Source organism: Bos taurus, chromosome 10, assembly GCF_002263795.3.
Source record: "Bos taurus isolate L1 Dominette 01449 registration number 42190680 breed Hereford chromosome 10, ARS-UCD2.0, whole genome shotgun sequence".
Taxonomy (NCBI): domain Eukaryota; kingdom Metazoa; phylum Chordata; class Mammalia; order Artiodactyla; family Bovidae; genus Bos; species Bos taurus.
Window position 1 is genome coordinate 87989799 of NC_037337.1, and position 26669 is coordinate 88016467.

General features: G+C 46.0%; 1 long non-coding RNA gene across 2 annotated transcripts in view; it reads right to left on the minus strand.

Moving 5' to 3' along the window:
* The window catches only part of LOC104973252 (uncharacterized), a 35254-nt gene extending 8635 nt beyond the window's left edge, over nucleotides 1-26619 (minus strand). Inside the window, exons 1-3 of one of the 2 annotated variants that reach the window (XR_809516.4) lie at nucleotides 26209-26619; nucleotides 24407-24725; nucleotides 3332-3468 (exon numbers count right to left, since the gene is read on the minus strand). This is a non-coding gene — a long non-coding RNA (uncharacterized lncRNA). Of the gene's footprint in view, nucleotides 1-3331; nucleotides 3469-24406 lie in introns of both variants that reach the window. The other variant, XR_009496252.1, reaches the window with a different exon arrangement.
* Between the last annotated feature and the right edge of the window lie 50 nt (nucleotides 26620-26669).

Sequence of the window (26669 nt, forward strand, 5' to 3'; positions counted from 1 at the left end):
GGTTAAATGTGAAGCTGTGAACCATGCTTGTTGTTATATGGTACAATTATGATTGATTTTATTTTCTTTACACCTTTCTGTACCTTTTGCATTTGTTTCAAGAAACACATAATTATTTTATAATAACACCATTAAGAATTTTTAGAAATGCAACTGATTATATATATATATATAATAGCAAGATTATTGTGAAGGAAGTGGAAGTGAAGGGAAGTGAAAGTCGCTCAGTAGTGTTCAACTCTTTGTGACCCTATGGATGATACAGTCCATGGAATTCTCTAGGCCAGAATACTGGAGTGGGTAGCCTTTCCCTTCTCCAGTAAGTCTATTAGTAATAGTAATATTACTACTAGTAATAGTAATATTAATAGTAATATAGTAAATATATATTAAGTCTATATATGGTAATAGAACTCAGTGGAGAGCTTTACAAAATCTGTCAATGAGACTTCCCTGGTGGTCCAGTGGTTAAGATGCCACGCTTCCATTGCAGGGGGCACAGGTTCAATCCCTAGTCAGAGAACTAAGATGCCACATGCTGTGCAGCGTGGCCAATATAAACTACCAACAATTTGCAGAACAATATAGTATATGAGGAGGGTGGTGGAGAACACCAAAGATGATCCACAGTCACAGACACAGTTCATGGCTTTAAGAACCAGGTACCTACTTGGGGGCACTAAGGATCCGACCTTGGGTCCTCTCACTCACGTGCAGGAAAGCCAATCTACTGACACCAGGTAGTGGTAAAGAAAAGTAGAGTATCTACTGTCGTCATTGTTGTTCAGTCGCTAAGTCGTGTCCAACTCTTTTGTAACCCCATGGATTGTAGCCCACCAGGCTTCTCTGTCCATGGGGTTTCCCAGGCAAGAATACTGGAGTGGGTTGCCATTTGCTTCTCCAGGGAATCTTCTCCACCCAGGGATTGAATCTGTGTTTCCCATTTTGCAGCTGGTTTCTTTATCACTGAGCCGCCTGGAAAGTCCAGAGCATTTATTATGTTTGTTATGTTTAGTTGTTCACTCGTGTCCGACTCTTTGCGGCCCCATGGACTGTAGACTACCAGGCTCCTCTATCCACGGGATTCTCTAGGTAAGAATACTGGAGTGGGTTGCCATGCCCTCCCCCAGGGGATCTTCCCAACCCAGGGATCAAACCCAGGTCTCCTGCATTGCAGGCAGATTCTTTACCATCTGAGCCACCAGGGAACCCCTAAGTAAACTAGTGTTCAAGAGTATTTATTGCAGGGCTCCAAATAAGAAGGAGCAGGTCATGCTCAAAGGACCTTAACTTCCCAATGACTTTCAGGGGAGGTATTTTAAAGGCAATGTGAGGGAGGGGTCGCAGGCTCGCAATCAGCTCATGAACAGTTCTCGGCTTGGTTGGCACGGAAGTGGTTTCAAGTATCATCAACCTTTTGGTTTCAACTGGCCTAGGGTCCATGTGCTTGTGGTCACCAGTTTTCACATGGCAGGGAATCTGCTTACTGTAAAAACAACTTAGGAATGTATGTCAAGCCTTTATCTTCCAGGGAACTGGGAATTCAGTGATTCTGCTGTGTGACAGATTTATAGTCTAAAGTGTTACCAGTTTCCCAACCCAAGAGTTATTCTTTGTTTCTACATCTTCACATTTCCTAGTCATTAACTCTTGAACCAACCTTTTGAGACTCATGGGAGGCCTGGGAGACTGAAGCCTTTTAATTTACAAAACAGGGACAAGGGATTATATTTGGTTTCATAGACAGGTTCTGAAGTGGTTCTGTCCAGTTCTATGAACTATAGAGTATTCGTTACATATCTTACCCTCCCAGGGGTAGGATGTATATCAAAGGAAAATACTAGATTGTAAGTATTTGGAATTATGGGAAATAACCTTAAATAAAACTCTTTGTAATTCAGGCATTGTGAATAACATCTAGGAAATGCTTTTGGATTCTGTAAGTTTTGCCTAGGAATTGTTTGAAAAGTCTGATTTAACACTCTGTAATATAGAAACCTAATTCTCACCAAAACCCTTTGTATTTCTTAGAGGCACAAATACATCAAAGGAGATTTCAATTTCTAACATACTTTCAAATCATAAATAGTGCTATCAGTTTGAACTCTGTGATATCCTGGTGGGCTTATCACTCACTTGGTGTGACTCTGATGCTGCCAGTGGCAGAGCGTAATTCTTGAGCTTGACCCTCTTTCCCTGATTCCCAGGATATTCTAGCAAAATAGCATTCCATCACTCCTTAGACTAGAACAGCATTAAAGTAACTGTGATTGCGTTTAGCATTTGAATACAGGAAAAGATGATGAAGGTGGCAGAATGTGTCATCTCAAAACATGCCACTTTGGGGACTTCCTTGGCGGTCCAGTGGTTCAGGCTCTGCACTTCCACTGCAGGGGGGATGGGGTTCATCCCTGGTAAGATCATGGCATCTGGTCCCATCACTTCATGGGAAATAGATGGGAAAACAGTGGAAACAGTGTCAGACTTTATTTTGGGGGGCTCCAAAATCACTGCAGATGGTGATTGCAGCCATGAAATTAAAAGACGCTTACTCCTTGGAAGGAAAGTTATGACCAACCTAGATAGCATATTCAAAAGCAGAGACATTACTTTGCCAACAAAGGTCCATCTAGTCAAGGCTATGGTTTTTCCAGTGGTCATGTATGGATGTGAGAGTTGGACTGTGAAGAAAGCTGAGCGCCGGAGAATTGATGCTTTTGAACTGTGGTGTTGGAGAAGACTCTTGAGAGTCCCTTGGACTGCAAGGAGATCCAGCAAGTCCATCCTAAAGGAAATCAGTCCTGAATATTCATTGGAAGGACCGATGCTAAAGCTGAAACTCCAGTACTTTGGCCACCTCATGCGAAGAGTTGACTCATTGGAAAAGACTCTGATGCTGGGAGGGATTGGGGGCAGGAGGAGAAGGGGACGACAGAGGATGAGATGGCTGGATGGCATCACCGGCTGGATGGCATCACCAACTTGATGGACGTGAGTTTGAGCGAACTCCAGGAGTTGGTGATGGACAGGGAGGCCTGGCGTGCTGCGATTCATGGGGTCACAAAGAGTCAGACACGACTGAGCGACTGAACTGAACTGAAGGGAACTAAGGTCCCATGGGCCAAGTGGCATGGCCAAAAAAAAATTTTTTTGAAATGACACGTTGGCATAAGGGCTATTTTTAGCTAAAGAATAGCAGATGCAAGAATGTCATTCTGACCTTTCCTTTCCCCCCTGAAGGCAGGAATTAATACTCCCGTGTGAAAGACCCCTCCTGTAACAGAGAAGAGTGACCTTGCCTCCACACCGGATCTACCCCTTTAGCTCTCACCTGTGTGCTCTGTTGTCTGTGCTGAGTCATGCTGGCTCTACACCTTTTGCAAAAGAATGTTGTCTGTAGCCTGAAATACACAGGATGGCCCATTCTCAAGGCTCTGACCTTTAAAGGTATAACACTTTTCCATTCACCTAGAGATTTAAAAAAAAAAAATGTTGCAGAACAGAGAATAACATTTGTCTCATTGGAGGTTTATAGGAACTTTGTGACCAGACCTACATGGACATTGCAAGAACAAAGGATTCTGGAACCAAAAGTTTGCAACAATCAGCCACCCCCGCCCTCCCCTCCACTTTCTTCTTATAAAAGAAGCCTGAATTCTAACTCAGGTAAGACAAGTTCTTTGGGACCCTAGTCCTCCATCTTCTCAGTCTTGCTGGCTTTCCAAATAAAGTCACTACTCCTTGCCCCAACAGCTCGTCTCTTGATTTATTGGCCTGTTGTGCTGCAAGCCATATGACTTGACTCAGTTAACGCTCCTGATAACAGGAGGAAAGAACCACCAGAGATGGGGAGTCAAGGCAGAGAGAAATCTGTACAAAAACAGACCTTGTTAAGATTACTCTCATCTCCCTTTAGTCTCACTAGTGCTGCAATTCATGGGATCGCAAAGAGTCGGACACGACTGAGTGACTGAACTTTAGCAACTTTTCCACAATTGCTATTCTTTGTTCAACCTAGCGTATGAGCACTGTGGCCTATTGGTTTCTTGGGGGGTCGTCTTTGTCCTCTGGAAAATCTGTATACTTTTCTCCTATCAATCTGTCTTCGGTCAGTTCAGTTCAGTTGCTCAGTCATGTCCAACTCTTTGTGACCGCATAGACTGCAGCACACCAGGCCTCCCTGTCCATCACCAACTCCCAGAGTTTACCCAAACTCATGTCCATTGAGTCGGTGATGCCATCCAACCATCTCATCCTCTGTCATCCCCTTCTCCTTCCGCCTTCAATCTTTCCCACCATCAGGGTCTTTTCCAGTGAATCAGTTCTTCGCATCAGGTGGCCAAAGGATTGGAGCTTCAGCTTTAGCATCAGTCCTTCCAATGAATATTCAGGACTGATCTCCTTTAGGATGGACTGGTTGGATCTCCTTGCAGTCCAAGGGACTCTCAAGAGTCTTTTCCAACATGACAGTTCAAAACCATCAATTCTTCGGTGCTCAACTTTCTTTATAGTCCAACTCTCACATCCATACATGACTACTGAAAAAACCATGGCTTTGACTAGATGGACCTTTGTCGGCAAAGTAATGTCTCTGCTTTTTAATATGCTGTCTATGTTGGTCATAGCTTTTCTTTCAAGGAGCAAGCGTCTTTTAATTTCATGGCTGCAGTCACCATCTGCAGTGATTTTGGAGCCCAAAAAAATAAAATCTCTTACTGTTTCCATTGTTTCCCCATCTATCTGACATGAAGTGATGGGACTGGATGCCATGATCTTAGTTTTCTGAATGTTGAGCTTTAAGCCAGCTTTTTCACTCTCCTATTTCACTTTCATCGAGAGGCTCTTTAGTTCTTCTTCACTTTCTGCCATAAGGGTGGTGTCACTTGCATATCTGAGGTTACTGATATTTCTCCTGCAATCTTGATTCCAGCTTGTGCTTCTGTCTTATGTCAGTTTAATTCTCGGGGCCAGCAGAGACCCTAAAAGGGTAGAGATAAAGTTATGCCTCCCCTACAATATCTACACTTATTTGCCAAACCGAGCCACCCAGGATTTGGATAATATTGGTCCATCCCACGTTCCTGTGGTCACCTGCAGCTCTGAGGAACGCCCGCTGCATTACTTGACTGTAGGAATCACCTGGCGGTCCTGATGGTATGTCATTGCCCTGCGTACTATCAATTCTGGCATTGGACTTGCTGGGACTCAGAGCAGTCTGCCTCAAGCTATGACGCAGTGATTATTTTGAATTAAAGTTACCTAGGAAACAGCCAGTGGGGGGAAAAATAATATAAAAAGAAACACTACAACACCCTCTCTTTCCCCCCTGAAAGGAGGAAATAAATCTCCCATGGGAAAGTATCCTCCCTATGCCAGGAGCATAGAAAGTTTCCTTACCACCAGAGTTAAGGAATTCGAGGCTAAGAAAACAGTATAAACAACTTTTGTCACTTCTTCATTGGTCTGCTCTCCCAAGCACAAGGCCCCTTGTTTAATCTTCACAAAAAAATTATTTCCTTGTCGAAAAACAATATAAACACAGTCTGCTTTAGTCATTCCAGGGGCCCTATTTCTATGAAACCTCCACGCATACAAATTAAATTGCCTTTTTTTCCTTTCTCCTGCTCATCTGCTTTGTGTCAATTTAATTATTTGACCAGCCCAAAGAACTCAAGAAGAGTAGGGGGGGAATATCCCCTTCCCCATGGGCTCAAACTACTTTTCCAATTTGCAGTGTGTATGTGTATGAGCATGAGTGTGTGTTGAAGGCTCCGCTAAAAATCAGTGCATGGCCCTCTTGCCTCTTTCCTCCCACTCCCCAGATACAGGAAGTGGCTTGTCTCTCTTTGGTTGTTTAGGCACTTACTGGCCAGCCCCTTCAGCATCTCAACTTCTGTATTCATTCAAATATTTACTGAAGGCCTTCTATGGGCCAGGCACTGGGCTAGGTGCTGGGGGATGGGCAGTCATGGGCCGTAACTTCAGAGAACTTACAGCCTCATGTCAAAGACAAACCTTATTCAAAGAATCACACAATCAAATATAGTGCCTCTAAGTGCTTTTTTTGAAAAGATATTTTTATGTGGACCATTTTTTAAAGTTGTTATTGAATCTGTTACAATATTGCTTCTGTTTCATATTTTGCTTTTTTGGCCTCCAGGCAAGTGGGATCTTGGTTCCCAGCAAGGGACTGAACCCGCACCCCCTGCATTGGACGGAGAAGTCTTAACTCCTGGACCACCTGGGAAGGCCCCCTCCAGGTGCTCTTTCTTCTTACTCTGAAATAGATTTAGATTCACATAGAAATACTAAAGACTTCCTGTGTACCCTTTGCTCAGCTTGCTTCAATAATAGTACCCTATGTAGTCACAGTACAATCAAAACCAGGAAATTAATATGGATACAATACTAAAGCTATGGCCCTTATTAGATTTCTCTAGATGACACCACCCTTATGGCAGAAAGTGAAGAGGAACTAAAAAGCCTCTTGATGAAAGTGAAAGAAGAGAGTGAAAAAGTTGGCTTAAAGCTCAACATTCAGAAAACGAAGATCATGGCATCTTGTCCCATCATTTCATGGGAAATAGATGGGGAAACAGTGGAAACAGTGTCAGACTTTATTTTTCTGGGCTCCAAAATCACTGCAGATGGTGACTGCAGCCATGAAATTAAAAGACGCTTACTCCTTGGAAGGAAAGTTATGACCAACCTAGATAGCATATTAAAAAGCAGAGACATTACTTTGCCAACAAAGGTCCGTCTAGTCAAGGCTATGGTTTTTCCAGTGGTCATGTATGGATGTGAAAGTTGGACTGTGAAGAAAGCTGAGCACCGAAGAATTGATGCTTTTGAACCGTGGTGTTGGAGAAGACTCTTGAGAGTCCCTTGGACTGCAAGGAGATCCAACTAGTCCATCCTAAAGGAGATCAGTCCTGGAAGTTCATTGGAAGGACTGATGCTGAAGCTGAAACTCCAATACTTTGGCCACCTGATGCGAAGAGCTGACTCATTTGAAAAGACCCTGATGCTGGTAGGGATTGGGGGCAGGAGGAGGAGGGGACGACAGAGGATGAGATGGCCGGATGGCATCACTGACTCGATAGACATGAGTCTGAGTGAACTTCGGGAGTTGGTGATGGACAGGGAGGCCTGGCGTGCTGTGATTCATGGGGTCGCAAAGAGTCAGACACGACTGAGCGACTAAACTGACTGAACTGACTGAAGGGCTTTTTATTACATTAATTCTTTAGTAATTACACCAATCTTGGGAAGTGCATACTATCATCACCCCCCTTTTATAGATGCAAAAACTGAGATCCAGAACAATTACATCACTTGCCCAAGATTCCAGCTTGGAAGCGGCACAGTGAGGACTGAAAACCCCCCAGCCAGGCTGTAAGGGGTCTGCTCCCCACTGCTGAACCACACCACCTCTCAACACTCTCAACATTAGCCGAGCAGATTTCCTTGTTCAAGCCCAAGAATCTTACTACAACAGCACTACAATAAATGGCTGGGGAGCTATTAGAAGAAGCTGTAACTCTTGGATGCCACCTTTAAAGTCAAAACATTTGCTTCTAAAATCAAAGTCTGTTTCAATGGCAAAGGCTTCCCATAGGAAATTACTGTTTCAGTCACCACAGATGAAACAATGCTCTTGAGCTAACAAAGGCTGAGCTCTCAAACATTTCCCTCTGGTTGAAAACAACTTCAGTTGAAACATTTTGACTCTCAAAAGGAAGTTTCTTTGTAAGACACTCCAAGAAATGCAGGTGCAGTTATGGCACACTCCAAACAAAGCCTTCACAAAAGCCAACTTCCTCTCAAAATCATACAGTTTCCCACCGTCTCACTCCCACATAACTCAATGCCAAGGGAACTCTGCAAGAATACAGGTCTGCTTTGCATAGGAGAACATCAATCCCAAAATGGGGGTGAGGGGGGATCAAAAAATGTGAACAAGAAAAAACACCTTTTTTTGCTCAAGTATGCATCTGTGGGATTTGTTCTTACTATCAAAACGCAGAAGTTACTTAAATGACATCAGAGTTCCCACTTCTCCAGTGCTGAGATGAACACTTCTGAGCCTGTCCCAAAGGCAATTGCATGACTATAACAAGGAGTCTCTTTTTTTAAGGTATCGCTGTTAACATCAACATTTCATGATTCCATCTACAGCAGATTCTAGCTTGGGTTTGCTCTCCACTGTATTTGTCTTTCCTCTGATTTCAAGCCAGAAGTCAGGCCCTTTGAAATTGCTTACCTTCTGGATTTTGCAGCACAGAAAGCAAGAGAGCTGTAAATCAATGCCTCCTTTGCTTTTTGGGGGGTGGAAAGGTTGAAGAAGAGAGAGATAAGAACTAAGAAAATGTAGTGAAGAGGTATGTCCTCATAGTAAGAGTACCAAGAGAGAATCTTCCAGTTTGCAGTGTAGAGCCTTGTATCTCTTTCCAGCAAGACCTGAAGGGATGGACAGCTAACTGGTATACCTAGGGGTGCTGAGCCCCAGACACCAAAGCTTCAAGTCTCCTCAAGAGTCCTTTGCCCCAAATGTGGCATAGACACAGCGAGGATCTAAAGGAACATACAAGACAGACACCGGGGTCTCAGAGTAGCCAGTGGGACACAGGACAAGCAGAGTATTTCAGATGAGGTTTTGGAGCTTAAGGTTTCAAGATCTAACTGGAAAAGACAGGTGCTGTGGGGGAGACTCAATAATCACTGAAATTTAACTTCTCAGCAGTTCAACACATGGGATAAACCCAAGTTGACTTAATACAAAGAATTTAATGTTCTTGACTATCTGAGTTTGTGAACTGACATTCACACCAAGTATACATTCATCCACTGGTTCATTTGACTAATAGTTGCTGAGTTACCATCGCACACTGAGAGGGGACCTCAGGACACAGGGGTTCCCCAGGCTCCCATGATCACACACTCACACATGTCCATCCTAAAGCAAGGAGAGGCTGCTGCAGCATCACCACAGGGAAGACAAAGCCCTGGGGTGTCTTACAGCAGTTGTCAAAGAAGATCCAAGTTGCGCTCGGATTTATCCATTGTTAATATATATATAGTGTATGAAGTTCAAAATGATACATGTAGGAATTCGCTCCAAGGAAATAATCATGGATAGATTCAATGATTTTGCTGTGAGAATGATTATCTTACTGTCATTTATGATAGCAAAAGCCTGGGAACAACAAAAATAGGTTCCACTCATTGGAATACTATGCAGGCATGAAGAAGGATGTTCAAAGTGTTATTTCTATAATTAAATAGTTATTTGAATTTAAGAAAAACAATTTAGAAGAGCATTTGATAATGTGGAAAGGCATGTTAAACAACAATACATTGTTGTTAAATATATATATATAAATCTGAGTAAATGTATTTTTTAAAATTTTTGTAAAATCAATATAAATATACATCTGTGTAAACATGTGTTGCATAAACAGGATACGGGTGCACTGGGAGCTAACAACAAAATATTAAAAGTGATTATTTCTACCAGCATCACCTCATGACATTTGCGGGCCTTAGGAAATCTTGCTTTCATGGATGTCTTCCTTCACCAAAAAAATGTTGAAAATTATATGTATTTGTTAATGATTATGTTACTTTATTTAGCTATTTACTTACTTTTGGCTGTGCTGGCTCTTTTTTGCTACAGATGGGCTTTGTCTAGTTGCAGCGAGCGAGGGCTGCTCTCTAGTTGCAGTGCGTGGGCTTCTCATTGAGGCGGCTTCTCTTGCTGTGGAGCACAAGGTCTCGAGAGAAAAGGCTTCAGTAGCGACTCATGGGCGCTAGAGTGCGGGCTTCAGGAGTTGTGGGCACCGGCTTGGTTGCCCCAATGTCTCTGTTGCATGTTCCTTTAGATCTCCACTGTGTCTATGCCACATCTGGGGCAAAGGACTCTTGAGCAGACTTGAAGCTTTGGTGTCTCAGACTCAGCATGTGGGATCCCCCAGACGGGGGATGGAACCTGCGTCCCTTGCATTCGCAGGCAGATTCTTAACCACTGGACTACCAGGGAAGCCCTGAAAATTATATTTTTGATGGCACCAGTATAAAGATGAATAGAATCCATTATAGATTCATTGTTATATGTTCATTTTTTTCTTCTTATTTTAAGAGAAATTGAAATGAAAACATTTTCAGGCCCTAGGCTGTATGCTTCCCAGAACTATTCGATATGGAATTACTTGATTTTTATTTCCTTCTTTTTGTCTGAATGCATTTTCTAAATTTGTCATACTGAAGACTTAATCTTTCATCATAATGAAAAACTATGTGAACAAATAAATTGGTAAACATAAACACGTGGCTTATTTTATGCAATGCCAACACATAAAACAGCAAACGCAGCCCGAGAGGCAGTGCCTTCCAGGGACATTACGTGATGCACATGGCCTGGTCTCGCCCATCACATGGCTTCCTGCTATAACTCACCACAAGACAAAACCTCTGATTCTCAGAACAAAGTCTCTCTCCTGCCTACCAGAGTGAACGGGTCCACACTCTGTACTCCACACACAAAGATGACACAGCGAGCCCACACTGGCTTTACTGCTCCAGGGGTGGAGATGCTCAGCTATGTTCCAGCCACTCTCTGGCCCGGTCTGACAAGCATTTAGACGAGAGGGCAGACTCTGGCAACGGGGGAAAGGCCCGAAGCAGCACTTCTGGTTTCATTCGTGGCACCAGTGTGTCATCAGCTGCTGGTCTTTGCCCAACTGTGAAGTTTGTCGAGACTTAAGAGGTTTGATTGTACAAAGTCAGCCTTTCAAGTATGAGGTTTTAATTTGTGAAAGAAGTGACAGTGTTAAGTCACTCAGTCAGTGTCTGACTCTTTGTTACCCCATGGACTGTAGCCCGCAAGCCTCCTCCGTCCGTGGAATTCTCCGGGCAAGGATACTGGAGTGGGCAGCCATTCCTTTCTCCAGGGGATCTTTTCAACACAGGGATCAAACCCATGTCTCCCGCATTGCAGGCAGCTTCACTTGTTTTTTTAATTTATGCATCCATGTATTCATTCCTGTGTTTGACAGATATTGATTAAGCATCTCCTCTGTGCCAGGCACTGTTCTAGAAACCGGAAACATGTGAACAGGTGGTGAACAAGACTGATACATTCCTGTTGTCACATTGCTGGAAGGAGAGACACTGAACCAGGGTGCAGAGTGCTTTAAAGAGGGAGAAGCAATGGGTGCCTTGTGCATGTGACAAGGGGACTGTGCCCAATCTAAGGAGGCCAGGATCCACCCTCCCCAAGGAATGAAAGTCTAAACCTAAGCATGGGAGGCCAGTAAGGGTGGGCCAAACAGGGAGGCAGAGGATCAGGAGAAAGAGGAACACACCAAGCAAAAGATGTACTTACTAATGCCAGAACCCAGGACTGGAGTCTGTGAGTCGCTAAGGAACTGAAGGCGTCCAAAAGGGTTGGTGAGGGTAGAAGAAAGTCAGGCTGGAAAGGCAGGCAGGGGCCAGAAGGATTATTTAACTCCAGTTAAGGAGCTGAGACTGTCCTTAATCCAATGGGAAATCATCACAGAGTTTTAAACAAAGGGGTGCTTTACTCCAGGGGGAAATATGGATTGCCTGAATCTCCAGTAGAGCCCTGAGTCACCAGTAATGGTTCTTGCATAAACCCTATAGTAAGGTTTGCCCTAGCCTGGTTTAGACAACTGAAAGAAAGCAGAGATGTACACTGGGACCTCTATGCCTCCTACACTCTCCATCCCAGGCTTCAGAATCACACAAACAAGGAAACCTTAAAACAAAATGGAGTAGAAGTGGGAATACCCCACTGTCCTGAGTACTCCAGATTTATAATATTAATACATCTTGATCTTGCTGGCATACGTCTCCCAGCTTTCTTTTTCTTCTTCCAAATGATCTTAACTCTTCTCAGCTGTTTGAATTTCCATATGACTTTTACAATCAGCCTGTCCATTTCCACAAAATAAAATCTGCCAGTATTTTGATTGGGATTGCACTAAATCTAAAGATGAATTTGGATAGAACTGACATCTTCATGGTATTATGTCTTCCAAGCTATGAAAATGATCTAGTTTTCGATTTGTTTAGGTTTTCTTGAATTTGTTTCAATGATATGCTGCTTCTAGTGAACAGGTCTTAGGTATGTTTTGTCAAGTGACAGAGGCAATAGGTGATGTTTTAGGCAATTGTAGTGGGCAAATATTAGAGATACTAATTAAAGGAAATAATGTCTGGGGAAAGTTTGCAAAATACGAAACTTAAAGCAAATCTGAGATATTCTTTCTCACCAACACTACAGGACACATCATTTTGGAAAGCCAGGATTCTACACGCCCGTAAGGCATCTTTCCCAGTAGCTATTGATTAACCAAGATGCTGAGACTATAGAACCAAGAACAGCCCAAAAAAAAAAGGGAGGGGGGGCGGACATCAGAGGCCAAGAAGAGAATTACTGGTCTGGAATAAACTCTCATTGAAAAAAAAAACCAGCTTCTCAGTCTGAGATTGAATTTTCCCCAATAGCCACCAGATGGCCTCAGAAGGAAAAAGAACTCAAAAAGCACATCCTTCGATCAAAACTCAGGGACTTAAGACACTTAACACAAGATGTCATCCAACCTACAAGCTCCTGAAACTACTGCTGAGAGTTAGTGTAGACTAGCGCTCAGTGCGAGCTGAGGCTCTGCTTCAGCTTCTCTTCCCCGCTCCAGCGTCACAGGAATTCCCCTGCACAGAACACACTAAGGTCAGAGCTGGCTTCTTCCTGGGAACAGTCCCCGGCGGTGCTAATGGCCTCACTTTCAGCTGCCTCTGAGTCTGAGCTAGTGACTCACAGCCGCTTCTCCAAGGCCAGCCTCACAGGCACCCTCCCTCTCCTGGCAAGCACTGCCTGCCACAGACCACAGCTCAGGTTCCCACCTCCTTCCTCTTTCCGCTGGTCTGGGGGAGACAATGGCCAAAAATGAAATCTTCAGGATATTAACAGTACTTCTAAAACACAAAAATGAGGCAGACGTTGTTGCTTTTTTACCCCTACATCATTCCATGAGAGTCTCTCGGACTCCTCTCTCTTATGATCAGTGTAACAATACTCATTATTCATGGAATCAACAAATATTTTTTTGAGCATGCGCCATGTACCAAGCAGTTTTTTAAGCACCCGAGATACAGAATGAATAGCACTGTCCGTTCCTTCCTGCAGCTTATACCATTGAGGGGAGAGGTGACTGTGTCCTCAGGGTGGGAGGAAAAGGGCAGGGAATTGGATTTTAGAAGCCCAGGATCTTCGTGTGGCTCCCCCCACCCCCTTCACCACCCAAAAGCAGACCCTAAGATAAGGATTTGAGAGCAGGTCACTTATTGAGGAAGTGATCCCAGAAGGCATATATGAGCAAATGGGGAAGTGATAGGAAAAGAGGAAGCCATGGTGTGTTAATGGGCTGGGGGGAGTGTAATAAAACTGTGGGCAACTGAGGCTCAGTCCTGGAGGTCCCTCATAGAGACTGTATAAAATGTGCCTAAAAGTATCCCATGTGGAGCAAGGAAGCTCAGAGGCTTATCCACCGACTCCCACCCTTGATCATTCGAGGGTCACTCCTAAGATCCTCACTCCCTGATAGCTCAGGCAGAGAGGCAGGAGGCCATGAGCACATGCAGGAGCTGTCTGCAGGTGACCTCTGAGATGAGAGACATGGGTGTGGGTAGCACCAGCAGTATCTGCTACTCCCGGTCATCTCGTTTCCTTAGAAGCCCAGCACCCAGAGCGGCAGGTGCACAGCAGGCATTCAGCAAATATATGTAGAGTAACTGGATAGGGCTTCTCGGGTGGCTCAGATGGTAAAGAGTTTGCCTGCAGTGTGGAGTGCCAGGTTGATTCCTGGAAGATCTCCTGGAGTAGGCAATGGCTACCTGCTCCAGTACTCTTGCCTGGAGAATCCCATGGATAGAGGAGCCTGGTGGGTTATAGTCCATGGGGTTGCAAAGAGTCTAATACAACTGAGCGACTAACACAGACAAACACACACACACAACACACACACACACACACACAGATGTTTTATTATATAAAAATCTCTTTAAAGCGGCCCTAGAGTCATCAGGCTGAGTGCCGAAGAATTGATACTTTTGAACTGTGGTGTTGGAGAAGGCTGTTGACAGTCCCATGGACTGCAAGGAGATCCAACCAGTCCATCCTAAAGGAGATCAGTCCTGAATATTCATTGGAAGGATTGATGTTGAAGCTGAAACTCCAATACTTTGGCCACCTGATGCAAAGAACTGACTCATTGGAAAAGACCCTGATGCTGGAAAAGATTGAAGGCGGGAGGAGAAGGGGATGACAGAGGATGAGATGGTTGTATGGCATTACCGACTCAATGGACATGAGTTTGAGTAAGCTCCGGAAGTTGGTGATGGACAGAGAAGCCTGGCGTGCTGTAGTCCATAGGGTTGCAAAGAGTCAGACATGACTGAGCAACTGAACTGAACTGAGAGTCATCAGGAGGAAGGACACTGACCTTGGGAACTTGAACTTGGAAATAGTAGGCTTAAAGCACATTAAGCTGTATGATCTTGGGCAAGTCCCTTCCGCTTTCAGAGCTCAGTCTTCACAGTCATAAAAAGGAGACTCTCATATCTGCTTTGCTTGTCTCACTGGACTGTAATGAGGAGCCAATGAGAGACACGCTGTGAAAGGACCTTGGAACACCAGAACACGCTAGAATGATCTTTCTTGTGGAAAAAGCCTGGAATGGAATGGGATCTGAAAAAGTCGATTCATGGTCAAGTAAATTCTGTGTCTCTTTCCTCACTTTTAAAACAGGCACAGTGATAATCAGGCCACAGCACGTTTCAGAGTGCTGTGACGGGGCTCATGAGGCAAGACGATGGATTCCGTGGGTGCCGCTTCCTTCTGAAACTCTACAAAAATGGCAACAAAGGGATGTGGATTTTTAAAGGAGGGAATCAGAAACTCACGATGACAGAGCAACAGGAGAGGAAGTGACAGCAACAAAACGCTGGACACCGGAAAGCAAATGGCCAAAGAGCTGACAGCTTAGCCAGTAGAGAAAGTTAAATACTTACATAGTGCTAGGGAAAGAAGGAACATAGCCTGCCCCAAACATCAGGCACCAGAAATCTCTGGAAGTGAGGGTGAAGGTGGGGCAAAGAACGGGAAGATCGGCTGGAAGTCTTTTTAAGAAGTCAGAGCTCCAAATCTCCTCAACCCTGGCAGAAACTCTGGGGGTGGCCCCGGCAAGCTGTGTTTCCACAAGCCCTCCAAATGATCCAGGGGCTCTCTGGAGATTGTCAGATTCCACAAAGATGCAGGCTTATGGTTGTCCTTCTATGGTCTTAGCTAGTTTACAACCCTGTAAGGATAGATGTTTAGTTGTAGAAAAACTGAAAGTAATGCAAATGTTTCTTAGCCATGAAAGTGAAAATTAATTTCTCCTATAGAGACACACTAGTTTTTAGAAAAACTAACCCCATTCTAAAGGAGATCAGCCCTGGGATTTCTTTGGAAGGAATGATGCTAAAGCTGAAACTCCAATACTTTGGGATTGGGGGCAGGAGGAGAAGGGGACAACAGAGGATGAGATGGCTGGATGGCATCACCAACTCGATGGACAAGAGTTTGGGTGAACTCCGGGAGTTAGTGATGGACAGGGAGGCCTGACATGCTGTAATTCATGGGGTTGCAAAGAGTCGGACACGACTGAGTGACAGAACTGACTGAACTGAACCCCATTCCAGTTTGTTGCTCTATATTAAGTAGTTTTACATCCATTGGCAAATTCATCTCAATATTACTGATTATATACTGCTGCTGCTGCTAAGTCACTTCAGTCGTGTCCGACTCTGTGCGACCCCATAGACGGCAGCCCACCAGGCTCCCCGGTCCCTGGGATTCTCCAGGCAAGAACACTGGAGTGGGTTGCCATTTCCTTCTCCAATACATGAAAGTGAAAAGTGAAAGTGAAGTCGCTCAGTCGTGTCCGACTACCAGCGACCCCATGGACTGCAGCCCACCAGGCTCCTCCATCCATGGGATTTTCCACGCAAGAGTACTGGAGTGGGGTGCCATCGCCTTCTCCGACTGTTTATTTAAGTCTGTTAAAATTTTCCCTCTAACTGGTTTTAACAACTTCCTAGTTCTCTCGTTATATAACAAATAAATCTTTAACACATATTCATTTTATACATGTATGACAGCTGTTTTTATCTTTTTGAAAAGTATGTTTTAGCACATGATTCTCAAAGTGAAGCTCTGGACCAGCCACAGCAGCACCTGGGAACTTGTTAACAATGCAGGTTCTCAGATGTCGTCCAGACCTGCTAAAGCAGAAATTCTGCGGGTGGGGCCCAGCCATTCATTCCATTAGGAGTCCCCAGGTTCTGATGCACACTCTGACACTGCTTTTGCACTTCTACCAAATGCTACCAAGATGCTCCTTTAGTCCAATCAGGTTGCTTATTGAGGAAGTGATCGCTTGAGGCATTGGTGAGCAAATGGGGAAGTGACAGGAAAGGAGAAAAGTCGTGGTTTGTTAATGAGAGGGGTAAAACTGTGAGCAGCTGAGGCTCAGTCCTGGGGGCCCCTTGCGGAGATTATATAAAATGTGCCTAAAATTACCCCCCTGTGGAACAAGGAGGCTCAGGGGCTTAGTAACCAACTCTCACCCTTGATTAGTCAAGGGTCACTCTTTTAATCTTTTGGACAAGCAGCATATGAGATCTTAGTTCCCTGTCCAGGGATCGAACCCCTGCATTAGCAGCACAGTTTTAACCTTTGGGCCACCAGGAAAGGCCCACTCCTAGGATCTTCACTTCCTGGTATCAGGCAGAGAGGGGCAAGAGGCCATGAAACCTTGGAACTTGACAGTCTATGTGGTCTCAAACATAGCTCTGCCTGTGAGAACAGGCCAGGATACTCTTTTCTCGCATCTCCAGGGATGCCTCAACTGTCCCATCACTCACCTTCTGTCTCCCTGCAGCACCAAGAAGAGATGGAGCTGGACATAACATAAAATTCAAGATTCCTTGCGAGGAATAATTTTGGACCTACTAGCACCTGCTGGTCTGACTCTGTGGGACTAAAACCCTCAAGTTTTGGATCTAATGGTCCCAAAGGGGTCATGATCCCAAAGAGAAGGGATCAGCATGAAGGGAAAAATGATCTCAGAACCCAGCCCCAAATGTGTTTATTTATTCTCTGCCTCCTGCAATAATAATAGACTGTTATTTCATTGCTGGCAGAGGCGAGATAACAAGCCCATTGTGCGCTGCTGATCTGGGGCACATATGCCACCCATTTGTCTTGCAGCCCGACTAGGCGCTCTGCCCTGTTCGTAGGAAGCCCTCCCTGACAGCCGAATGCCACACAAGCCTGATAACTGCCCTTCACGGGGCAGAGGGGGGGGATCCACCAGAAACACGGCCTCCTCTTCCTCTGCACGATGGATGGGGTGGGAAGGGCATTCCAGCTACTTCTCACGACCACGGCCCAAGTCCTGCCGCTTAGCAGAGGTGTGAACTCGGACATGCTGCTTCGCCTCTTCTAGCCTCAGAATGCCGATGATAAGAACACTTTCCTCAAGGGGTGCTGGTGATGACTACAAAGCCCTTAACACAATAAGTGCAGGTGTTTGTACTCGGTGGTGGCGTTAGCTGGGTATAGGGTGGGGGGTTGATGATGAAACAAATTTCCTAAAAGTTCCCTGGAAGGAGAGTGGGGCCATAGGTTAAAAAATGGGCAATAAGTGCAGGCTGAACTAACTGAGGCCAGGAAGGAGCTGGCTATAGAGGACCTGCTCCATCCAGGAGAAGCCCACAGCTGGCACTGAGGTCCTGGGGCAACTCATGTGACTGTCCTTTGCTTTGTATGTGACAAGAGCGAGTCACAGGGCCAGTGGGAAGGCCAAACTGGAAAATCTGAGTGGACGCTCTTTGTCAAGCAGAAACACACTAATCAAATGATTCTTTTCCCCTCCTTTATTTATCACCCAAATCTTTGTCTTACCAATGAGATCCTCCTAGGCCCAGCTAGAAGGGCTCTGCTTACCTAAAACCAGTGGTTGCCAATGGGAGTGACTGTCACAAGTGGGGACTTGCTTCTGGCTTCTAGCGGGTAGGGGCCTTGGATGTTGTGAATATCTCACAACGCACAGGACAGCTCATCACAATCAAGAACCGTGCAGCCCCGACCACCAGCAGTGCCTAAAACCAAGCACCGCTGCCTGGATTAGAGCGCATCTCTCCCTCCTCAATGCTTTCCAAACACCTCGTTTGAGCCTGTCGGGGCACTGGCCTGACTCTGCCAGGTGTTGTGGTTAGCTGGTGGCCTCCTGGGATAGCAGAAAGGACACAGCCTCTGAAACCTGGCTCTCAGTCACCCGCTGGCGAGGCCCCAGAAACAGTCCTTTAGCTTCTCTGAGGCCATCTCCTCATCTGACAATGGAACTTGGAATCCTAATTTGCAAGGTCATGGTAAAGATGATATAGAACTCTGTAGACAGCACCTGGCATGTGGTAAGTGCTCAGCAAGTTATAGGGTCTTGTCTTCCTAGACACAACCCAGAGGGCCACAGTAATGTCTTACATATCTTTACATCACCTATAGCATCTTAGGCTATGCCATGCACAAAGCAGATGCTCAGAAATGGTTGGACTAAAGTGAAATCTTGCCTGAAAGCCAGGGCTCAAGAAATAAGCCTAACCCTCCTCATGGACCTATAGTCCGACAACCCATAAATGGTTTTGCTTAGTCCTTAGGATGCACCACTATTTCAGAACAGGATCTGCTTCTTGTTGCCACCAAGTCTTGGGTCCTTCCAGTGAGCAGGGAGGTTGAACTTTGATTCTTTCTGTTACAGCCAGAGCCTTGGCTAGTGCTTGGGAGCAGCTGCCACCATCCAGCCATTCCCACCCAGCTGACCAACTCGATAACCTGCCAGTAGCCAAACACCTCCAGGCCACAGGACGAGGAGAACAAAGTCAAAGGAAACGCCAATTTCCTAACAAAGGAGGGAAGCAAGTCTGGATAAGTATGATTTGCTTGGAAAGTGGGAGAGGCCACCACTCCGTCCTCCAGATTGAACAGAGCCTTCCTAAACACACACTCGTCCACATCTACCTACAGATACACCCAGCTCGGCCACATTGTGGAACAAGTGTGAGAAGCCCAACTCTATCCCTTTGCACTGTAAAGCTGTCAAGGGCTCATCTACTGCTGGCTTTTTCCCTGATACCAAAGACATCAAGAGAGGCTTCCCTGGTGGCTCAGCAGTACAGAATCCACCTGCCAATGCAGGAGACACAGGTTCAATTCCTGGTCCGGGAAGATCCCATATGCCTCAGAGCAACTAAGTCCATGTGCCACAACTGCTGAGCCTGTGCTCGAGAGCCTCAGCTTCTGAGCCCACATGCCATGGCTACTGAGCCCATGCACCCTAGAACCCGTGCCCAACAACAGGAGAAGCCACTGCAATGAGAAGCCCATGCACTGCAACCAGAGAGTATCTCTCCCTCACCACAGACAGAGAAAAGCCCGGGCAGCAACAAAGACCCAGCACAGCCAAAAATAATTTTTAAAAAAAGACATCAGGGAAGGCATATTGGACGAGAAGGGAGACGATGCCAGTGTGGTCCCTGCCAATAACAGGCTGTGCAGTTTTCAGCAAGTCTCGTCACCTCTCTGAGCCTCAGTTTCCCAACTCTGAAATGAAACCTGGACGAGCAGGGTCCTTCTGGCTGTGATATCCTTTGCTCTTTCTATGGCCAGTCGTGGCTTCACTCCCACGTAGACCTGCTGAATGCCATGCACACGAACCTCGATCCATTCTGAGTCCAGCCCTTGCTACTCTCCACGGTCTGGATCTTAAATAGGTGGCCCCAGAGAATGGCAGGGGCACGCGGTCTCCCTCCCTCACTGTTAAAGTTCTCTGGAATAAGCACAATAGTCCTGCCCCTTCGCAGCCCCCCGAGGCCAGGCCAGGCTGCCCAGGAAGTATCAGGCAGGGTCTCAGACTGCAAAGATACACGGTGACACAGACACTCTGCCAGCCCCCAGGAATCCAGGCCAAGAATAGCTAATGCTCACACCAAACATGGGCTTCTCTCTTAGCTCTGTCCGGAAAAAAAAATCTGCCTGCAATGCAGGAGACCTGGGTTCGATTCTTGGATCAGGAAGATCTCCTGGAGAAGGAAATGGCAACCCACTCCAGTATTCTTGCCTGGAGAACTCCATGGACAGAGGAGGCTGGCAGGCAACAGTTCATGGGGTCACAAGAGTTGGACATGACTTAGTGACTAAACCAACCACCACACCAAACATACACCATAATTTCTAGGTGTTTAAGCACTAACTGCTCCAGGTACAACACTGCTCTTAGCTGCTTTCTCCAAATTCCTTTAATTTCCTTAATAAAAGGAATCCAGGCACAACCATCCGCGAAAAGGAGAACTCCAATCCAAATCCCCTCCCCTGTCTTATCTCTGAATTTTCTTCCCTCCAGGCTCCCAGGACCCTCTCTGAGCTCACTGTCTGGGTCACATCAGCTTTGGCGCTTCCCCTGACCCACAAAGGACTGCATCTCACCTGCACAAAGCTTCCTTTTCCACGCAGATCCAGAGCAGGGCACCACTGTCTGCCAGTCACCCTGCACTCTCAACTACGGGGTAGTCTCAGGTGGCGAAGGAGAAAGAGTACCAACTCTGGGATTGGAATCCCAACTGTACCAAGTCAGATGAGTTATAATTCTCAATCTTTTTGCATCTTTGTTTGCTCATCTATAAACTGATATTAGCAAACCTACCTTCCGAACGTCCTGGGGATTAATGAGCAGACCTATAGTAGAGGCTCAGGAAAGGGTGCTATCTTTATATAGGTTTTTCACCAACTTGGCTGAGTAACACAGCTCCAGGCAAAAAAACTACTCAAACAACTTAAAACAGAAGCATTTTAAAACCAGAGTTCTGTTGGCATTCTATCAGAAGTGAACTGGATTCCTTTTGGACTAAAGAAGAGCAGACTCATTCTTCTCTGAGAACTGTGCATTTGATTCAGACAGATGCCAAATGCAGGGAGAACTCTGATTCTGTTGTAAGAAGCCCAGGATGGAGGTCAGACCCACGCTGACTCAGGTTTTCAGGTTATCTAAAGCAACTCACGTCACCAGTCCGACCAGATTGCAGTGGTTCTCAAGCCCAGTTACACATTAGAATCAGTCAGGGAGCTGTTCCAACCTATGGGTGTGCATGCCCCATCCCAATTTCACCAGAATCTCTGCTGGGAAGGGTGTGGTGTGCATATGTGTGTGTGTGTGTGTGTGTGTGTGTGTGTGTGTGTGTGTCTCAGTCATGTCTTTGCGACCTTATGGACCATAGCCTACCTGGTTCCACTGTCCATGAAATTCTCCAGGCAAGAATACTGGAGTGGGTTGCCATTCCCTTCTCCAGGGGATCTTCGTAACTCAGAGGTCAAACCCAGTTCTCCTGAATTGCATGCAGATTATTTACCATCTGAGCCACCAGGGAAGGGCAGGGTATCAGTACTCTAAAGAACTCCCCAGATGATTCTCATATGAGATCCATTAGACCAAATATCTCCATGATCCCTTCCAGGCATCCTGGAGCCTAAAATAATGTATGATTCAGAGTAGACACTTAGTATGCGTTTGCTGAATAAATGAATGAAGAGTCTGACTCGCCTTTTTGGCTATTTCCATATTCACAATGTATGGAATAAAAGAAGAGCAGAAAGAGCTGGATTCCAAGTAATAATCCCAAAGCAGTACTGTCTAATAGAAATTTCAGCAATGGTAGAAATGTTCTATAATCTGTACTGCTCAGAACAGTAACTGTAAATGGGAGGTGGCTACTGAGTCCTTGAAATGCGGTCAGTGTGACTGAAGAATTGAGTTTTAAATTTTATCTAATGTTAATTAAATTCAAATAGTCACATGACTCTGGCTACCATATTGGACAGTGCAAACATAGAGTATCCTTAATAAACACATCTACAATCGTGTACTTCCATGTCCTTCTTTTACTGACAGGATCCCATTTTCATTTAAGGCAGCCCCTCTTCCACCACCATCTGCAGTCTTTTGGGGACAGCTAATGAAGTTGCCCTGGCCTCCTCCCACCAAGGGGTGAGCCCAAGACACAAGCTACGTCAACCAGATTCTCCTCTCCAGCAATTTTACTCTAGCTTCAGTGTCACAAGAACAGAAAATGAGTTGGAGCAAATTAATATCAGTTTTGGTGTTGCTATAAAGACACTGTGTATCGGTTTCCAAAACATTAGTCCAGAGTTTCACCACAGTGATATATGATGTGAGCTAGGCATCTGTGTATTAGTTTTCAGAACATTAGTCTGGAGTGTGATGATCCCAACAGTGATACATGATGTGAGCTAGGCATCATTATCACCATCATCCTTGTCATCATCAAAGTCACTGATGTGCCAGCTCCTGAACTAAGTACTTAGGTTGCCTAGCTTCACCGTGCATCCTTTCTTCATCCGTAAAATGGGAATTAACTTGTCCTAACCTCTTCTATTTCTGCTTTATTGACTATGCCAAAGCCGTTGACTGTGTGGATCACAATAAACTGGAAAATTCTGAAAGAGATGGGAATACCAGACCACTTGACCTGCCTCTTGAGAAACCTATATGCAGGTCAGGAAGCAACAGTTAGAACTGGACATGGAACAACAGACTGGTTCCAAATAGGAAAATGAGTACATCAAGGCTGTATACTGTCACCCTGCTTGTTTAACTTATATGCAGAGTACATCATGAGAAACGCTGGGCTGGAGGAAGCACAAGCTGGAATAAAGATTGCCGGGAGAAATATCAATAACCTCAGATATGCAGATGACACCACCCTTATAGCAGAAAGTGAAGAGGAACTAAAAAGCCTCTTGATGAAAGTGAAAGAAGAGAGTGAAAAAGTTGGCTTAAAGCTCAACATTCAGCAAACTAAGATCATGGCATCCAGTCCCATCACTTCATGGCAAATAGATGGAGAAACAGTGGAAACAGCATCAGACTTATTTTGGGGGGCTCCAAAATCACTGCAGATGGTGATTGCAGCCATGAAATTAAGACTCTTACTCCTTGGAAGGAAAGTTATGACCAACCTAGATTGTACATTAAAAAGCAGAGACATTACTTTGCCAACAAAGGTTCGTCTAGTCAAGGCTATGGTTTTTCCATAGTCATGTATGGATGTGAGAGTTGGACTGTGAACAAAGCTGAGTGCCGAAGAATTGATGCTTTTGAGCTGTGGTGTTGGAGAAGACTCTTGAGAGTCCCTTGGATTGCAAGGAGATCCAACCAGTCCATCCTAAAGGAGATCAGTCCTGGGTGTTAATTGGAAGGACTGATGCTGAAGCTGAAACTCCAATACTTTGGCCACCTGATGCGAAGAGGACTCATTTGAAAAGACCCTGATGCTGGGAAAGATTGAGGACAGGAGGAGAAGAGGATGACAGAGGATGAGATGGCTGGCTGGCATCACCAACTCGATGCACATGAGTTTGGGTGAACTCTGGGAGTTGGTGATGGACAGGGAGGCCTGGTGTGCTGTGATTCACCTGGAAAGAGCTGGACACGACTGAGCGACTGAACTGAACTGAACTGAACCTCTTCCAGCATTTTTGTGAAGACAGACAACGTTCATAGAGCTTTGAGCCAAATAATGAGTTATTCAAGTGTTGGTTAGTAGTATTGCTCTCTGGGCATTGGTATAGGGGAATCATGAGAGGATTTGAGGCAAGACACATTATCTGGGCCCAGTTCACAAGCTGTGTGACACCAGGCAAGACACTAGTCCTTTCTGGGCTTTCAGCTAAAATGAGAGAGCGTTAGATACATCTTTTTCCAGTTTGGCCATTTTCTAACTTACTTGCATGCCCCACCCTCCTTGCCTGACACCCATCCCTCACAACTTCTAAGAATACACTACAGAGAAGTTTCTGGCCAAGACCATGCTGGCCTTGTGGCCAACTCATTTCTTCTTTCCCCAACAACCCACCTGACCGGAAAGTTGTTTGGGGTAAGCACTCCTGTACCATGCATTAAAGCATCTAGCAAAGCACTCTACTGGAATCGTGCCTAAACATCTCCTCCACTGGTAGACCACAGGCCTGCCAGGACAAAGACCATGTCCCTCTTATGCACCACTGTATCCCCAGTCCCTAGTACAGAATCAGGCACATAGAAGGTGCTCGATAGGTATTACTGTTTGAATAAATACCCCCAATCTATTTTACTATTTATCGTTTCAGGAAACCCACAGTATTTGTTACTTAATGCTGTATAATAATAAAGTATCTCAATAATAAATCTCAGTGTAATAAATAATAAAATCTCAAGAGTTTCTCAAAACTTACTGGCTTAAAACATTAATGATCACTTCTTATCTCCCAGTTTTTGTGGGAGAGAAATTCCGACAGGGCGCAGTGAGGTTGGCTTGTCTCTGCTCCACATCTGGGACCTTGGTTGGAAGACTCAAATGCTGGGGCCAGAATCAGCTCAGTTCACCACCTGTCCAGTGGTTGAGGCCAGCTGTTGCCCGAGAGCCAAGCTGAGCTGAGCTGAAGGTATCGGCCAGGTCACCTCGTGTCACCTCCGCCATGCGGCTTGTGCTTCCTCACAACGTGGCGGCTCGGCTCCCAGGGTGGGCGTCCTCAGAGAGTAGGAGACAGCCTCCTTTAAGGAGAGAGACAGAGGATATGTCACCTTTTAATGACCTAGGCTTCAGGCATCATCCCATCACTTCCACCACCTTCTATCCATGAAAAGCCTGTCACTACGTCCTGCCCACATTAATGAGAAGGGAATCAGACTCCGTCTTCTGAGAAAAGTGGTAAAGAACTTGCACATCTACTTTAAAACAACCACAACCACTTAGTTAGCACAAGAGGCAAGATGCCTGATGAAAGCTAAGTGTCCGGAGAAGCAAGAATTCAGTTCAAATTATTAGCTGTGTGACTTGAGGAAATGATTCTCTGAGGCTGGGTTTCCCCACCAAAACAATGAATAGATTGCAATTATTGGTCCCTGGTGTTATCCACCAGCTTAGCGTCTTCTTGCCTCAGTTCAGTTCAGTCCAGTCTCTCAGTCGTGTCTCACTCATTGCAACCCCATGGACTGCAGCACGCCAGGCCTTCTTGTCCATCACCAGCTCCGGGAGTTTACTCAAACTCATATCCATTGAGTCAGTGATGCCATCCAACCATCTCATCCTCTGTCGTCCCTTTCTCCTCCTGCATTCAATACTTCTTGCCTCAAGATCTTAAAAGCATTCTCTCTTAACTAGCCTTTATTTATTTTGGCAGCATCACATGGCATGTGGGATCTTAATGTCCTGACCAGGGATTGAACCATGTTCCCTGTATCGGAAGGGAAGTGTCTTATTCACTGGACCACCAGACAAGTCCTTTAACCAGCTTTCTTGAAGTCCATTGACCCTTCCCATTTCTGATCACCCCTGGTTTCTGACACTGGAGGCAGCAAGAGGTTGCTCCTGGATCTAGGGGCCCCAGGATTCAGACACCAGGGGCAACTCTAAGGAACAGATGATAAACCACTGAGTACCTCGGGATTCTCCAAGGCCTTTTCAGTCCCAGCCCTGGGGACATTGAGAAACAACAAGCAGCAATCACAGCCTAAGGAAGCTGAATCTGTCTGCCAGGGGGCCCAGGAAGCTGCATTTACTTTTTCACTCTAACTGCTGGTGGAGGGGCAAGGGGAAGAGTCTCAAAGCATGTACCGTCACCCCAGCTGTCTCATTTTGGTATTTTGGTCAAGTTCCTTGATTTTGCTCCTGGTTCAGGCCACCACTTTGTGGAATGGGGAGGAGCAGGGAGGGTGTCTTGGGTCTCCGCAGTCCTGCCCACCCCCCACCCCGCCACGCCCTGCACACAACAGGTGACCCGTACTTTCGCCATTTTTCTGGGCCGGCTGATCCTCCCTAGCCATCGCCTCCCATGGGTCACGGTCCTAAGACCCAGGCGCAGCACCCTCACCGCACCCAACCCCCACCCCGCCACCGTCGTGTGCGTCAGGGTTCCCACAGTCCAGGGAGGCCCACAAGGGGAGAAGCCGGCGCACCCCGCTATCGCCGGTGCAGGTCACGGGGTGGAAGCGGATGGGTTTTTAAGCCTTCACTTGCAGAGGTCGTGATCCTGACCTTTGGATAGCCTCCTCTCAGGAACACGCGCGCTGGGAGGTCTCTGCTCACCCAGTGGGAAGACCTCGGCTGACAGATGGGGGAAACCGAGGTCCACAGAGGGCAGTGATCTGTTGGACGTCCCCACGCGAAATCCACCACTGAATCCGGTCTAGGACCCTGGACTTCCAGGCCATAGTCTAGTTTCTAGACCCTGAGCGCCCCAGACAGGCAGTCTCCCTAGGAAGTATCCAACAGCTAGCCTTCCAAGCCCGGAATCTCCGTGGAGTTTGCGCTCGCTTTGGCACGTTGCGAACACTTCCCACGCCCCCACCCTCCAGGAGCTCTGCTCCGGCTTCGCGGCTCCCAGAGAGGGGATAAGAAGGGAGCACACGCCCACCGGCGTCCCGGTCATGACTTGGGGGTGAAGAATGGCTGCGGGAGGCGGAGGCCCCGGCGGGGACGCGCTGGCCCTTTAAGGG